The sequence below is a fragment of the Sabethes cyaneus genome, chromosome 3 (assembly GCF_943734655.1).
Source record: "Sabethes cyaneus chromosome 3, idSabCyanKW18_F2, whole genome shotgun sequence".
In the NCBI taxonomy this organism is placed as follows: domain Eukaryota; kingdom Metazoa; phylum Arthropoda; class Insecta; order Diptera; family Culicidae; genus Sabethes; species Sabethes cyaneus.
The window spans coordinates 145,434,953-145,453,333 of NC_071355.1; the positions used below are offsets into that span (position 1 = coordinate 145,434,953).

The following is an 18,381-nucleotide window of genomic DNA, read 5'->3' on the forward strand; positions in this document are numbered from 1 at the left end:
TTATTACTCAGCTACCAGAAACTAATCACCGAATTGCCTAAATAGGAGTCACTTTTTGGAAACAAAACCTAATGTTGTAGCACTGGGAACAAAGGCTATAGTTGTGCATTTAATGGCAAACCATAAATTACATTCGTGTCTGAAATATCCTTGCCGCTTGTCGAAAAAACATTCTTGTTTGAGCGAGTGCTCGATGGAGTACCTAACGCGTGCAACTATTTTTGCTCCTTTCCCCTTTGTTGGATTCTCACTCGCAAAGAATCCATGGAAACGAATTGCATGATGGTGCTTCTTAAAGATAGTAATACAAATTTAATCTCATAAAAAATTAAAAGCCAAACTGATAGAGTTCAATAACTTTGGAACAAATATAAAATATTGTAAAGTTTAAAATTGAGATTTTTTTAATCATACAAAAATAAGCGTGAACATGACTGGTAAAATAACAGCAAACATATAAAGTAAAATGTTGCGGAGCTTAAAAAATTTTCATTGATTACTTAAAATAAGCATAACCACCACTCTAGTGATCCGCAAGTCAAACCAATTTTTGCTCTCTCAAGGCCATCATAATACATAAAACATATCCCTCGCCATCGAATTTATTCATATTGATATTCTAAGGTCATGGCGATGCCCACTAAATAGTCGCTCTCAGCTCCCCCGTGAAGCACAAATCGTCCATGGTCTAGTTGATGGAATTGGATAGACTTTTCCAACCACGTGCTATACCACCTACCTATTACCGATGCAAAATAAGCGCCAGTCGACCCTTTAAATAGGACACGCAACGAAGCGTTAAATAAGTTGAGAGAGTGTCGAAGTGCTATACAACAGCGAGTGCTAAATATATAAGTAACAGAAAAGAAGAAGAACAAGAAATTGAGACTTTATTCCCTTTAATTTTGTTGCCATGGAAGGCATGGATGGGCAGAATGTTGGGCTTCTACAAAAGAAAACAAATGAGGTTAAGTATGCAGTAAAAGGCAGTGAAGATAAATACTGAGATAGTGAATGAGAACGGGCAGTTTCCTCCTGAAATAGGATTCCGATGGAAAATGGAACGTAAAGTTGTTTCCTTTCCAAAAAATCAATGATTAATCAACTAAGCTGTTAAGTAAACACTGGTCGGTAGTTTACTACATGCTATTTTTCTACAGCTGTTACCAAACTGCCAATCGGCCCAAAACATTGCACAAGCACGCCACTAAACAGTCATAAACTTGAATTCCGTACGTTCTTAATTCAATAAACAATAGCCCGCACGGTGAAACTAACTGAATAAATTATGTGCAGTAAAAATTAATTTCACGAATTCTGAATTATTAATCCGATAAATGTAGCATAGTAATTTCAGCGCGGTGCAACCGCCCAATCGACCACTATGGGTAAAAGTCCATCACTGCACTCTGCCGCTGCTTACCGGTTTCAAATTTACCGCATATTCAAAGTCCATCGCTTGTTATCATTACCATCGACTGCAGTGGCCGGTCAATTAGCCGGTAGCGGTAGCAGAGAAAACCCTTTGGGTTCCATATTCCAGACACGCGGTGCTCGGGGTACGGAATTTACATTTACGCGGTTCATTTGACACGAAATTGTATCGAAACTTGATAATATGCATCCACGGCGAGTCCATTCGATAGTGGTTCCCAGCTTGACAAATGAATATTCGCTGATATTTGCACCGCAAATGAGATCTATTTCGTCCCTCAAGGATCTTCTGTCACAAACATATTGTGTCTAGTGGGATTTCATGTTTCGATCAGCGACATTCAATATCCCGTAATTGCTACAGTAAGTTGAAAATTGTATGTACATCTAGGGCAAAGTGAAAGATTACCACAGTTTAATCGTAAACCTTTCACTATTGTTTTAATTATGAGTAGGATGTTATACTTATTTAGGTGTAATCGATAAATGTTTTCAACAAGCATTATATTTGAAAACTTAGAACCTTCAGAAATGGAGCGCTTTCGAAGGCGTATATTTTTTCAACAATTAGTTTTTCTTTCAAACGAAATACTTTTTAATAATTATACGAAGGTACCCAATTATATTCGATTTCATGGAAAAAACTGAAACAAATAAAAAAAACACAGCGAAGTCTTGGTGTGCTCCATTCCACTTTCGGAATTTGGCCTTCTGTTCTGGACCATCATAGGACTCAATGAAGGGTAAAGTCCGTTTGTTGAAGCATTCCCTTTTGTATACTTCCGAATTCTCAATAGCAAAAAGATATGCGGTGCGGGTCATACAGCAAACACCCGGGCGATATCACAATAGATCAACGATATTGGTCGCAGTGATGAGTCCATACAAGAAAAAAAAAATACTTCCGAATTCATAGTTCATTGTCAAGCACCTGGTCGTACAGCCTACGGACACGGATTCTGACCGCAGTTGCTTGAGGATTCGTGGGGGTTGTCCACTTGCTCAGCAACACTTGTAGCCTTTTCCAAATCACCTTCAACCGTCAGGTAATGTTTACGTATTTCACGCTTATGGTTTGCAGTTTGCGTGCAGTCTTGGAAGCTTGCTTGTACTTTTTAATTAATCAAGCAACAGTACTCTGAGGATAAGCCAGCAATGTTGCCAGCTCCTGATTTGATGTTGATGGATTTTGGAGGTGACTGTGCCCAATTGTTCTTTTTATCTGCTCCTGCATGATGAATTTCTCGTATAGTATAATATACAGAAAAATGCCATCAGATTCTATACAGCCACATCGTTCACTTTGTTCGCCGTAGAATGCCAATTTACCTTAAGCTACTTGCCACTTTCAATAGTGTTTCGGATCTTCTTCAGGTTCCACTTTACGATGGCCCAATATTTCTCGATTGAGCGGAACTCTGGAGTATTGAGAGGGTTCTTATCTTTGGGCACCACCTGCACGTTATTGGCAGTATACCGCTCTGTGGCCTCTGTTCCATAATGGTAGGCTGCCAAATCCGGCCAAAACAGCACGATACAATCTGTCTCTTACTTCAGGAAAGGCCGCCAATGTTTTTCCCAACACTTGTTCACGTATATTTTCCGATTGCGGTACCGGTTTTAACTGTTTTTTCCGCTGATAGTCACGTGGAACATCTGCCATATCTGCCTCGCTAATTTAGATTTCAATACGTTGAACGGGAATCTTACATATGCCTATGCAAAAAAGGAAAGCCGAGGTGCTACATTCCGTTTTCGAAGCTTGAGCTTCTGTTCTTAGTGGACAAACTCGCAGCCAGCTGCAAAGAGTACAGGATTGTACAAATTGCGAAGCTAGTACTGCGATCCTATTTGATTCAAATAGGCTCTTTGACCTGAAATTGAAGAAAAGAAGAAAACTTTTTCGAAAGATTCTAAAAACTTCAAGCTCTTTAAGGCGATTCGAACATACGACGATTAGCTTGTCTATATTTCATCCTCTAACACTAAATTAAACGTCCAAGAAGTACTGATGACTATCAATCACTACATCGATCTATGAGCAAGACTCTCCATTAGTGCTCATCGTAATTATTAAGTTGGTTGATTCAGGTTCCATAATGTATTTTTTGAGAAGAGAATTTTTTGCAGTGAATATCAAATAGCAATTTCTCATGCTTGCGAAACAATATTCAGATATATCTAGCAGCACTGAATAGCTTATACTGTTGGGTGTCAGAAGTAAACAAACAGTGTTGAGTCAACTGAAAGATGTCGGAACAAGAAAATAATCAGCCAGCCGTCGTCGCTTTATTGCGCGCCGGAGTAAAGGAGATAATTCGGTCGGTAAGTATCGGAAAGAACATTGTATACTATATAAAAAAGGCTTGGGAAAGTGATAAGTTATCCTACACACCTAACCAAAAGGCATACAAGTGCCGTTCCATTACCACTGAACAGAACAGGGTCAGAAAAGTGGAAAGAATAATTAAAAAGAATCCAGCGGTCATTGAGGTCTATGGCTCGGAAAATCGGGTTTTCGGACTTCTCAATCGGGCAAGTAATGGCCAAAAACCATGGTTAGACTCATATGCGCTACGCAGTGGTCAATTTTTGAATACTGCCACCAAATCACGGCGATTGAAGAAAACTAAAAAACTTCTGAGTCGATTGAAGCATCCTCATCATAATGATTCTGTCATCTTTTTCTCCGATGAAAAACATTTTAATCAGGATCAAAAGGTGAATCGAAAGAATGACAGGTGACTTGCACTAGATCGTAGTCAGTTTCCGACCCATGTGATGGTTCTAGGCGTAGTCTTCAGCGAGGGTGATTTCTTTGAACACGAAATAAAGGTAACAGCCGATGTATACTTGAAGGTTCTGAAGGATGTTGTTGTACCGTGGATAAAGGAGGTTGCCGCTGGTCGTCATTTCAACTTTTCAACTTCTAACAACACGGACCACCTGCTCAAAATGCCATGCCAAAAAACACAAAAATGGCTTGCTGAAAATGTTCTGGTGTTTTGGGAGTAGGAAATTTGGCTCCCTAGCAGTCCCGGTATCAATCCTTTGGATTATTTTGTGCTGGGCGTCATCGAGCGGGATACCAATAGGACGCCTCACACCACGTTTAGGTTGCTTAAAGCTAAGATCATCGAGGTGATGGCGCCTATAGATCGAAACAAAACGCACATGCGGTAGTTTCCAGAAGCGGCTATCAACAGTCATTGATAAGGAAGGCGATTTTTCTGAGTACAATATTTTACAATTCCCATATGTTACGAAAGAAAATAAACTAAAAAACATTCCCCGCATATATGACTAACTGGGGTTAATTTGTCATTTACTGCCAAAACTCGTCACGCACCCTGCATACACTGTGGTGCAAAATTGATCGGACACAGACATATTTTGATTAAAGTAATTAATAAAACGCAGTTGTTAACTTTTTCAAACAGTTTAACAGTTCGTATTTATTTATTTGCATCATAGCTCAACAAATTAGCTTGAAAGGCGGTAACAATTTTATAACAAACCATAAAAAAAAGATTAAATTCAGTGTGCAAAATTGATTGGACAAGAAATAGAAATTATATTTTTCCAATCGGGAACTCCGAAATTTGTCCTGTTTAGTAATGTGTATGTCCTCCTTTGTATTTATTTACTTCCGCCAGGCGTCTAGGCATTGAATCGACCAACTTTTGCGTAGTTTCTGAACCTATAGTATTCCATGTAGCTTCAATTTCCGCCATTAGTTGTTTTCTGTTAGAAACGTGTTTTTTCGGGACTTCTCGACCAATTCCATCCCACAGATGTTCAATGGGGTTAATATCCGGGCTTTGTGGGGGGTGATCCAGTACATTAATTTTTTTTTCCGGCAGATACTCTGTGACAAGCTTTAATGTATGCTTGGGGTCATTGTCGTGCATGAACACAAAGTTACTATCCAGTCGATATTTTTGGTAGACTTAGTGATATTGCGTTCTAGAATGTCCCTGTAGTCCTCCTTAAACATTGTGCCTTCAATGAATTCCGTGGTGGCCACACCAGCATAGAACATGCCGCCCCACACCATGACTGACCCACCGCCATGTTTCACAGTTCCACGCATATTTCTTGTTTGCAAAACAGTACCGACAGTTCTCCAAACTTTAACTCGACCATCTGAAGCCCTGACATTGAATTTACTTTCATCTGTCTACAAAACTCTTTTCCAAAACAATATTGGCATTTTGACGTACTTTTTGGCATATTCTAATCGTTTGAGTCTGTTCTGCTCACTTATGAATGGCTTTTTCCTTGGTGTTCGTCTCAAGATTCCTACCTCGTTCAATGCTCTGCTGGTGGTATATCGACTTACCGGTTTTCCAACGATGCCTTCCATTTGTGCAGCCAACTTACAGCCTCTAAGAAACGGATCTTTTTTCACTTCTCGTGCCAAATACCTTTTGTCTTCTATTGACAAAATCGGTTTTCGACCCCTGTGTCGACGATTTTCGATGCTTTCGGTAATCTTTTGCCGAGAAATGATATCCGATACCGTTGATTTCGGAATATTAAGTAGTTCCGAAATTTTACGGATAGTTTCACCACGTTTGTGAAGTAAAATAACGTTACTTCGTTGAATTAGCGATGATTCTTTCCTGAGAGCCATTATGACTTTTCAACTTCAGATACAATTACTAATAAGCCAATTGTAACAGTATTAGTGAATTCCAAATCCGTTTTTGATCTGAGTCTTGCACCCAAACTGATAAACAAAACGTTTCCCGTACAGTAACGGCTGCATTTGTAATGTTTGCACTAGTTGTCCGATTACTTTCCCACATGGTTTCTGAAGTAATTGTTTAATAAATACTTTTATTTGGAAAATTATGTTTTGAAGGGAATTTCTAATTATGGATATGATTGAAATAGATATGTATGAGTTTTCAAAAAAACTTACATGGATTCAAAACTCAATTATTCGAGTGTAATGAACGAGTTTTCCAAAAACTTGGATGTGTCCGATCAATTTTGCACCACAGTGTATATGTCATTGTGTTCCGCACCAAAAATTCAACATAAAAAAGCAGATTGGAGACTTCATTTTTTTTAAATTTTCATTGTTTGCATACGATTTATGCACAAATCTCATTTTCGATAATAAAAATAAATAAATATACTTATTACGTTGGAGACGATATCCGGGAAGGAATAATTGTGAACAATTCATAGAAGTAGGGTACCGGAGGGTATTTTTTGCCCATTATACGGTAGCCCTGACAATATTCAGGAAATACGTTGAAACTATATTTATTCGAGTCAAGATTTTGCTACCAATTGGTAAGATAACATTTACTGAATATCTGAGTGCATTTTGATCTTAATAAAACGGTATTAAATTTCAGTTACAGTCGCCAGAAATAATGAAGTTACTGCGACTATTTCAGGCTCATTTTTATTGTGGTGTCTGTGTTGTTTAAATTTCCGGCAGGCCGAAGGCGCCTGTATGGTACAAACCATAACAGTTATAAAGCAATTCCCCGAACAAGTCAATGGTAATGGTTGGTACTGCGCCTTTAAGTGCTACATTCGTTTCAGTATTGTTATATAGCGGCAAAGCTTTCATTTGGGAAAACCCAACAAAAGAAAGGAAATATAGGCTGAATTGCTGAAAACACCCTCAAGTACAGGCTTCAAATAAGACAATAAATTGAACATGAAATTATATTTGAATCGAACTTGAAATTTGACTTGAAGTAGGAGTTAAATTAGATTTGAAATTGTACCTAAAATGGGACATTAAATTTAGACCTGAAATTAGACTTGAAATTTGGATTAAACGTGGATTGGACATGAAATTTGATCTGAATTAGACTTGAAACTGGCCTTAAAATAGGAGGTTAACTTGGAATTGAGATTACCCTAAATTAAGCTTGAAATTGATCTTAAAGGTCCAATGAAATCGAATGTAACATTGATATTAGAGCAAACTTGAAATTGGACTTAAAATGGGACGTTATGTTGACTTAAAATCGTAGGTATCAGTTCTGAAATTGAACCTCACTTAGGCTTGAGATTGGACTTAAAATGAGACATTAAATTTGAACTGAAAATGGATCTCGATTGGGCATGAAAATGCACTTGAAATTGGACTTGACAATGCACAGTGGTCCAGCAGCGAAAATTAAGTGGAAAGTTTTTTGTGGTTCATAATAGCTCCCCATAATGTTCAGCAAAGTTGTACAACTCTAATAAACAATAAATGCGAAATCAACGACCAAGTTCCAGTTTGGCTTGTGAACACATAATCCATAATAACTTTTTATAAGAAAGAGATAGAAGGATAACTTCTTCGACAAAGTTGTAGCTAAAGATTATATAAGTAACTTTGCCAAAGACATAGTAGGCGTATTTCTAGGCGTTTCTAACTTACATGGTGTTTTATAAAAAGACCTCTCAAAAATCACTTTTTCGCTGATTTCTTCAAATGCAATGGTTTTATTGCATCATAATGTCTTACAGAGTAGGTTATCTTATCAAAAGACATATTTTTGTAGAACATTGTATGTTGAAAACTCATACGTATAACGAGTTCTAACGTTTTTCCTGTGTTTTTTTAGTCTTTTTTGGAATAGAATATCTCAAAAAGGGGCAAACGAAAAAAATCAAACTTGGCCGTTTCTGAAAGCTTGGAGTTTTATCTCAAACATATGTGAAAATAAAAAACTGGTTTTTTCTCTAACTCGAGTAATTTCAGTTTAATTATTTCATGTTTGACCATTTTCTACTATGGAGTATTTTCTAATATCTTCTTGAAGACGATTAAAGTCAACATGTAAATAGTAAAAAAGAAATTTGTCGTACCTTGACACAATTTCTTCTGATTGTCACGTAAAATAGTCTTCGATCTCCGGATAAGTTAAGAGATCTAGTTTTTTGACCTTGTGCTAGTTTTCGAACCACTGCTGATATATTCATCAAATAAGTTTTTATAACGGTAGTGTTTACAATTGTTTATTGGCAAGATATATGGACTTCGCCCGTCATCCAATCCATACATATAAATATAAATTATAATACCAAATACAAAATAATATAAAATGCAGTGGTATTAGTGTGCATGTAATTGATCTCTCAGAAATAGTCAGAAAGTTTTTTCTTAATAGTATCAGTCGACATGTTTAAGTTTAGTATGTTTCTAAAATTGTTCATTAGCTGCATACAGCGGCAGGCTGGTTCATTGCGCGCGTAGTTAGTTCGACGGTGGTTTAGAGTGAAGGGCCTTGGTCTCCACAGAACTACTGTACTCTGGTTAGGCTTCGTGCACAAATTACGTAACGCTCATAGGGGAAGGGGGGGGGAGGACAAGCTAGCGTTACTTTTTGTTACGTGGGGGGGAGGGGAAGTCTTGAGAAGAGTTACGTAACAAATTTATCAAATTGAAAAAATTCGGAATTATTTTTTGCTGAATAAATCTGAGCAGCTGAAAACCGTTTGGCCCAACATGCAACATGGGGTGATGCCTAATTGCTGTTTCAGCTGTGTAACATTATTTTAGTTTTGATTTCCACTTGATCAAATCCATTTTGATCAAAATTTTTGTTCTGAACTCAGACTTGGTTGTGTTAAATCAGTGGTGCCCAGGTATAGGCATGGTGCGGGCCAAATCAGATCGCCCATGAATGCCGCGGGCCGCAATAATCTCTGGCCATTCCTGTGCATAACAATATGTAAAATAGGCGACAACAAAAACAATTTTCTAGGAATCACCATGAGATTTGAACCGGAAAGCATTCAGATTCCCAACATGCGCGAGGCATAACGATAAAACTGAGGGACTCCTATGTCATCAAAAAATTTTCTCCTAATTTCACCAGCTTTCGAATCAGTCCGCGGGCCGCACGAATCATTTCAAAGGGCCACATGCGGCGCGCGGTCTTGAGTTTGCAAAACTAAAAAAATTAAACGGATTGTGCGATTTTCATTCAATGATAGGGGGAGGTTTAGTTAACGTTACGTAATTTTAAGAGGGGGCTATGCCAAGCGTTCCTTATTGTTACATAGGGGTGGGAGGGGGTCAAAAAACTATAATTTTTGCGTTACGTAATTAGTGTACCACGCCTTAGCAGTTATCCTGGATTTCAAATAATGACTGTCGTATCGTCCTCTCTGCAAATGGAGCTCAGCACCAGCTGTTTTTGACAAATATCTATCTTACAATTTTCATTATTTTACAAATAGTCATGGAAATCTTCACTTGGATATATGCACATGAAATTACATTTTATATTGATATTTCTGATTCTAGTCTAAAGTAATCTTTCAAATTACTTTAGTGTCAGAAAACTGAGAAGTCTTCAAAATTGATGTCTTATACGTATTCAGGAACAGGAACATGACTATGATCGTAGTAAAAAAGGAGGAACATTTTCAAGCAAATCCTATTAGAGTACTGGAGTTTTTTGTCAAAAGATTTGAGGGTACCGTTACTGTTATTTTAAATTAGTATCTAAAATGGTCGTGAAAGTAATTCGGCAGTTTAGGAGATTATTTCCCATTCAATTCCATATTAGCTATATCGCCAACCGTTAATAAAATGCTAGTACACGGCGCAGATATTATTAAGGCCACGGCACAACTCATATGGTTATTAAGCGAAGAGGTACAGGAAACGCGAAATAAATGTATTTGTAAGTTCAAGGAATTTCACGTCAGAAAATTTAACCGGATTGCCAATTTGGAGGATGTGTTCAAACGCCTCCTGCTGTCGTCCGATCCAGTCATTGCAATACAAAATCGTTCGTATTGTACACGTACTCTGGAGCTTCCACCAAGCGCAAACCAATTATTAATATCATAAATTATTATATTGCTAACAATAATAAAATATTTCGAAAACAAAACATTTATTGAATCTCTCAAATAAATGACTACCCTTTTTGTTTTCCAAATCAACGATATACTGATATAAGGTGGTTGAAGTTCGAAAAGGATCTATAGGTTTTTTTCTCTTTTACCTCTTTGCTTGTTTTGATATACTTACCTGCGATTAAAAAATGACATAAAACTAAAATAACAGTTAACAATATTACGTATGAAATAACCAATATTGTTTGCTTTTGTATTGAAAATTAATTTTAAAACATTATTGATGGTAGATTGAGCATATTTGCAAAATAATAAAAATTGAGAGATAGATATTTATCAAAAACAGCTGGTGCTGATAGAAAACTGATGTCATATCTGGAGTTCGAAGACTATTTTACGTGACAATCAGAAGAAATTGTATCAAGACACGACAAATTTCTTTTTTACTATTGAAATGTTGACTTTAATCGTCTTCAAGAAGATATTGGAAAATACTGCATAGTAGAAAATGGTCAAACATGAAATAATTAAATTGAAATTACTCGAGTTAGAGAAAAAACCAGTTTTTTATTTTCACATATGCTTGAGATAAAACTCCAAGCTTTGAGAAACGGCCAAGTTTGATTTTTTTCGTTTGCCCCTTTTTGAGATATTCTATTCCAAAATAGACTAAAAAAACACAGGAAAAACGTTAGAACTCGTTATACGTATGAGTTTTTAACATACAATGTTCTACAAAAATATGTCTTTTGATAAGATAACCAACTTTGTAAAACATTATGATGCAATAAAACCACTGCATTTGAAGAAATCAGCGAAAAAGTGATTTTTGAGAGGTCTTGTTGTAAAACACCCTGTAAGTTAGAAACGCCTAAAAATACGCCTACTAAGTCTTTGGCAAAGTTGCTTATATAATCTTTAGATACAACTTTGTCGAAAAAGTTATCCTTCTATCTCTTTCCTATAAAAAGTTATTATGGATTATGTGTTCACAAGCCAAACTGGAGCTTAGTCGTTGATTTCGCATTAATTGTCTATTAGAGTTGTACAACTTTGCTGAACATTGTAGGGAGCTATTATAAAACGCTTAGCCGCAAAAGTAAGTTTCCACTTAACTTTCGTTTCTGGACCACTGTGCAATGGTATATTAAATAGGAAGTAAATTATACTCGAACGATAAATTATCATGATAAAAGATTTAATCACATTTAAAATTGGACTTAAAATGGGGCATTTAGTTGGACTCAAAATTGGACTGGATTGGGAACAGAACTTGAAATTTGATTTGACATTGAGCTTGTAATTGGGCATGAAATTTGACTTAAATTAGGACGTCAATTGGACTTGCAATTGAGATCAGAGGTGATTTTGGGTTGCAATGACTTGTGGTGGGACATGAATCCTACTGGAAAAGGGACTTAAATTGACGTAGAAATTAAAGTAATAATTGAACTTGAGACTGGACCTATTTTTACGTAATTAATTTACTTATCGCAAAAAATGCCAGTCTTTTGAATTGAAACATGTTACACCTTGAGGAATGATTTTGTTATACATTAAACTATCTAGAGAAGGTGGGGAACGTGTCTTAGCCTGGGCACGCCAGTATTTGTGATTATATATAATCATTTAGCTCAGGGTAATTTCTGATCTACTCCAATAGATTCGGCTATTTAGCAGGCATCATTAATTTAGGATTACGTTCTGGAATAAACGAAATGGCGCTAAAAATTAGGAACATTGTAACAGGTTCCGTAAAGAGAAACTTTTAAATTTCGTTCATTCCGTAATATTTGGAAACGAGAACATAGGTACCCTAGAATTTAAAGATCTATTTTTCAGCATATTTTGACAAATTTCATCTATTTTAAAGCCATTCAATGGCAAAAAGCACGTACAATATTTAAACAGAATGGCCTAGAGTTCCAGTTTTCCTGAATGGCATAGAGTTCTAGAATTTTCTGACGTACTGTCACAGACCAAAATGTTTATGATTGCCCTGAATCCAGGGACTAGCAATCTTACCCCACGCTACTGGCAACTGACCACAACTGTTTTGTTTTGATCGTGGTAATGAGTTTAGTTTATCTTTTTAAGTATGCATGAAACACATTAGGCCGGCTTTTGAAACCTGTATTGGCAGAAACCAAACATCAGATCGGAAAGTACAAAAAGCAAAAATGTAAATGTATAATCAGCTGCTGGCCCTTCTGCCTCGAACTGGAATAGGCATCATTAAATATCTTACAAGAAAAGTTCCAATGCTAGAAAGAGTAAAGTGTTTAAAAGAACTTCTATCTACAAACAACATCTTGAAATATGTGTCTAAAAAAAATGTTCTCTGGCTTCAGAAACACTTGATGTGATATTTATAAACGACTAAAAACGCATAAAAAAGTAATGTCATAATGTCCTTTCTTCAAACAGAAAATACGGACGCAAAAACCTGAAAATATAACTTAGGCTTAGGAGAGCTGTCAACTGATTAGTCCAAGCCAAATATTTTAGGCGGCCTTGATTATGCATGAAATGTGCACATTAAAAAGGATTGTCAAACATTGCGGCCAGGGAAAACAATACCATCGAATGTGGTGTCAATCTATGCAACTAAAGCTTACACACAATCCAATCCGATTGTGCACTTTTCGGAAACTGGCGGTGACATTTTGTGTTTGCATTGAACGGATGAAATGACATTGGGGGTAGGGGTTCTGCTGGCCAACACACTATGAATTAAACAAATTGTGGCACCCGAGAACAAGTTGGTAGCTAATCTGACAGGATTTACAGGAACAAGGGTAGGACATATAACGATGAGCCCTCCAGTCGACAGGTCAAAAAGCGGTGTGTTGATTAATTAAATTGTAGCATTGTGACTAGCAGGAAATGTGTGCAGTACATCAATGACCGAATTGATATTATCGTGATTTTAATTACCACTTTGCGGTTCGACAACCACTGCTGTGGCTTTGGCGATGGCCAAGCTGCAAAAGATAGAGATATATTCGATGAAGAGTGCACTCCACACAATGGAGCATTCAATCGAGTTGAAAGCGTCGGTTGGTTTTGTGTTTAAAATTGAACAACTCGTCCGGTGATAGGAACAACTATCACCGCAAGGTAGTTTTGATGTCAGTAAATCAAAATCATCGGACGATTTTAGTTTTTGTTGAACCAATTGCGTACTGAAACAAGTTTGAACAGAAAATTGAGAAAACATGGTTTTTATGACATAAAACATCACGAGAATACACTATAAAACATGACAATAGCACTCTATTTTAGGCTAAAAGCAATTTATTTGTACTGTACGTTTAATTTATAATTGCTGATGATTTGAAAAGATTGACATTGTTTTGTTACTTTCCTAGAAGTGTAGAATTGTAGTTGCAAAGTTTGTAAACTGTAGTTTTAAGGGAAATAGGTATATTGCTTGATTTGCGTGCTTTTCACTTTGCTCTCGGTGACATTTGGTTTCGACAACAGACGACACTACGTGTCACATATCCCTTGAAACAATGATGGCTTTATTTGGTTATTCAGCCATAACATCGTATTTTCAGTCTTCTTGTCATTGAGGCAGCGTTTCAAAAGTCTTGGAGAGTAAGCCAGCCAATATCAGCAACGTACCCTAGTCTTCCGACATTCAACGCCTGCGCAAATTTGATCATTTCAGAATTTCCGTTTATATCTAGTGGAACTTGTACACAAAAAGATCGTAATTGTGGCTTCATGATTCTGACCTTTCGTCAGCTTTGTCACCGGAAACATGCGTATCCGATCATTTACAAAATAACAACTGCATAGACATGACTGTTAAAACTCACATAATGAATGGGTACATTAAAAAAAACGGTAACCGTCAAGTGAAAGTAACTTTATTACTATGATTATTTTCTCGTCAACACTGACGGTAAAACTCCCAGGTTGAGTACTTATTTGTATTTCAATTTGTATTTGTATCGTTATTTACAAAATCATTCTTGGCCCTATAAAGTCTGCAGGAGCTAACACTTTCATAAAAGCTTTCATCCTCTCGAAGAATGCACACATCAAGCTTCATTAGTATTATACCTACATACTCTCTGGTTTCGTTTTTGCGGTTCTTTTGGTTTTCTTGACCCCAACGCGCCCCCATCCTTGCTTTACATCGAGCGTTTCTTGTTTTCGTACCAAGCGGCGGATTCTATTCTTGCTATCGTGCACGTTACTACCCAGCTGAGACCTACATGATGGTTATTTATAGGATGGATATTGTCGTTCATTTTTATTACATTACTCCATATACATAATTACAGCTTCGGCCTTGCGTCCGATAAAAGAGTATGCACTTTGATTTCATTACTTCAACGTGCTTCGAATAAACTTTGTGCGAAAGCCCTTCCTTCGTCACAAAACATCCACGCACATTGTTTCAGAAAATGCTTTCGGATCGATACACACTTCAGTCGAGTTTGATACTAAGAAAATTGTAAGGTTCGAGAAAAGGTTAAAGTTTTGAAGACGTGCGTTTTAGAACACATTTCAATCGATTTACTAAAGTTGCTGAATTCATCTATTAAAAGTCATGTTACAGACTTAATCAAACCACGAGTAGTATCCACAAAGTCAAAATCAAATTAAACATGACTCGCAGAAATAATTTTGCCTATCATTGCTGCTAATATAGCTCAGATTGAATCGCGTGAATGAGCCAGTCGACATTGCGTTCATATTTTTTACACACGCCGTGAAAGGAAGATCCCATAATCCGTTATTCAAGCACAATCAAATCAACTACATGGACGGGATGTAGAATGTGCGAACCTCTCCAATCAAATAATAATTGGCTGCGTCAGCCCGAACCAGCAATATGATGAACAGTTAAATGTGTATTTTCAAATTCGAAGTTGCATAAAAACCCTTTGTATACAATGACTTTTTTGATTTTAGTGATAGAAAGTAGAGAATCGATGACGGGTGCTCATAACCAATATATTTTATGAATGAGTGATAGCAACAGACGAGCAAATGTAATATACGCAGACTACGATAAGCGTATCGTAAAAAGTTCATAATCATAAAACAATCTAGTTACGTGATATTTATATACAATCTACTAATGGAGCTTAAAGCTGGCTTGTTACTATTGGGTTAATTCTGTCCTAAGCTGGAAGCGTGCAACGCAGCTGAAATTTGACAGTGGAAAAGTTTCCCAATTTCCGCGCGTTTTATTGGACAGGCGACACACTTTTCTACTTTCTACCCCGAAGGAGTAACACTAGTACATGGTATAGGGAAAACAAGAGTCATCGTTGGTCCCCGAAAATCTTGCTGCAACCATCATCGTTTTGCTGCTGTTACTCGGAAAAGTTTGCTCATTAAAAGAAAGTAAACGTGCGATATAGAATCTGTACTACAGGAGTAAGTTGTTCTTGCCTTTCATGAACATTCTAACGTTTGTATACTTGGAAGAGAAACGAAAGTGAAGGGTTTTGTTCCTATTGATTTGCCTATCCTTCCCGACTAGAATTGAGTAGCAAAACTTTGACACAATAAGCTATAAATGACAAGCATTTCACAAATAACCATGATTATTTTACAAACCTACCATCCCGACCAGGAACGAAGAGCAAAATAATATATACACAATATCAAACTGTGTTATAATGGTATATTTTGTTATTGAATAGATATGGAGATACATTGATAACACATTTTGTTATTGAGTAGATATTTAAAACAGTGGTTGTAAGATGAGCTTAATAACTGATTTTGTTATCATATCTTATTTTGGCCTTAAAATGACATTCGATATATTTCATGCAATTTTTTTTATTGATTAAAGAGATTTTAGATTATAACTATTTTATAAAATGATTTTTTAATATCTCATTTACTACTGCATGCATTCAATACCTTAATAATACTAAAATATGTTATTCTAAACTCTGAATACAGTCATGTTATTGTTTTGTTATTCAAATAACACAAGTAGTTATTCTTTTGGCCGTAAAGGAATAAAATTTTGATATTATGTTTTGTTATTTTACCAACTATGTCAGCCAAAACAAGACCAAATTTTGATATGGATTACCCGATTTCCAATAACACATTTTGATATTATTTTGCTCTTCGCTCCTGCTCGGGATATAACAGCCTTCCTTATTCGGTCTGACCAATGTCAATATCAATAGAGTTTATAGACTAATCTCAAGTTTTTAGTCTTGACCTTGAAATGCGGTCATACATATATATTAATATTTTTTTGAAACGGTGGTTCTACAATTGATGAAGGGACGGTAGGGGAAAGAAATGATTTTTTTTTGGTGAAGGAGGTAGGAGTCAAAATGACTACTTGTCAAGCATAGCTACCAATACCCCACCCCCCTTCCTTTCCGCTCTGCCCCTCCTTCACCAAAAAAAAAATTTCATTTCTTTCCCCTACCGTCCCTTCATCAATTGTAGAACCATCGTTTCAAAAAAAATATTAATAGAGTTTATGTTTATTTTAACAGAGTTTATGTTTATTTTAACTGCGCATAAATAAACTGATAATGACCACATTTTACTCACAAACGGTCTCATTTGACAATTTAGAATTTTATTTTATATTTGTGGAATGTTGCATTTTATATTTTATATTTAGCGTCCCTGGCAGCAGACAGAATTTTTCCAAGAATATCACCAGGAGGCTGACATATTTTCGTTGCTCACATAAAAAGGCGGCATGGTGTGGATGGTATATGGTTGAATAATGCGCTCCTGAACCACCATGTGGTTCCACAGCTCTTATTCAGAAACTCCTATCTCGGCCTCCTCGTGGTACCATCCGGGATACGTTCTTTAGTGGAAATCGGACAACCGGTGGAAACTAGAGCCGTATGCGGACAGAGAAGAGGGCACTCATGCGAAGGCTGAAGTGTAAACTCTCCGCCTGCAGGACGGTTCTCTTGACTCCCAGGTACCAAAGCAGAGGGTGCAAAGCCCCTAAAGAATATGGTTGTAATAGCTGTTATCCATGGCTATTATGTAAAAACTTGAATGGATAAACCCCTAATCCAAGGTGTGACGCGACCCGTGCCGAGGGATGAATGGTGGAAGGGGTTCTATAAATTCTCTCGCCGCAACGGAGCCTGTGGAGTACCAGGGCGCCCTCCACAGCATTTTGCCCTTGCTGCATCAAGCCGGTCACTGATGCAGTGGACGATTTCTTACCGTGCAAGCTCTCTCTGCCGAAAAACAAAGAAACGAATGAGGTGGAGAGTAGAGTAGGGGAGGAGCAGGACTTGAACGATGCGCTAGCAGGGGTTCAGGCCTGATCCTCGTCTATCCCCAACACGCCGACTCGTTGTGAGTCGACAAACGAAGATGTGGCTCCAAAACTTTCTACGCACGGGTCGAGATTCAGTCTGCCTGATCTCTGACTGTGTGTTGGAGGGTGGGCTGAAACAAAAGGAGAGCCGAACAGTTATGGCCAGTAGGATGGCTGTACAATCGCTCAAACAATCTACATAAATATATAACGTCGAGTATCCACCCCTAGGTTACTCAAAAGTTGCTGAGTCTCAATAAGAGAGATCTCAGCAAGCTTACCGGTCTTGCGACAGGATATTGTCCGAGTTAATATCATCTTCGGAATCTCAGTTTCGTACAAGATGATAACCTCGGAACCCTTGATCTGCAATCGTGGAGCACAAATAGTACGCAGACTGCAGTATCTCAAAAAGGGGAGATCTGGTTGGCGTCGCCGATCAGGGTACTAGGTTCATAAACCTAGTCATTCCTGATTGGCACATGTCTCGCTTCAGCTACCAGCCTGTCACTTCCTCAATAAGTGATGCTTGAAGCGTTTAGTAAAACAATAAAACGGGGCATACCACAATAGTTTAAAATAATGGACGCAGTGGTAAGAGTACCCAACAGAGGAGAAGAAGACGGCAAACGCGAAACGAATTTATAAAACGAAATTAGACGGATTTCACGCCAACTCGACCAGAGATTGGCATGACCATCTCAGCATTTGATGAGTTAATTTCTTAATTTCCAGGTTCTGTTTTTCCGCTATGTAGTCTGTATTTAGCAGCTAAAACGAGCAGCATAAACCAACGCACAGCTACACAAGGGTTAAGT

General features: G+C 37.3%; 1 protein-coding gene across 8 annotated transcripts in view; it reads right to left on the minus strand.

The window, feature by feature from the left end:
• Positions 1 to 18,381, minus strand: part of LOC128744519 (cytohesin-1) — a 78,460-nt gene that overhangs the window by 22,038 nt on the left and 38,041 nt on the right. The gene's annotated exons all lie outside the window — the stretch shown is intronic.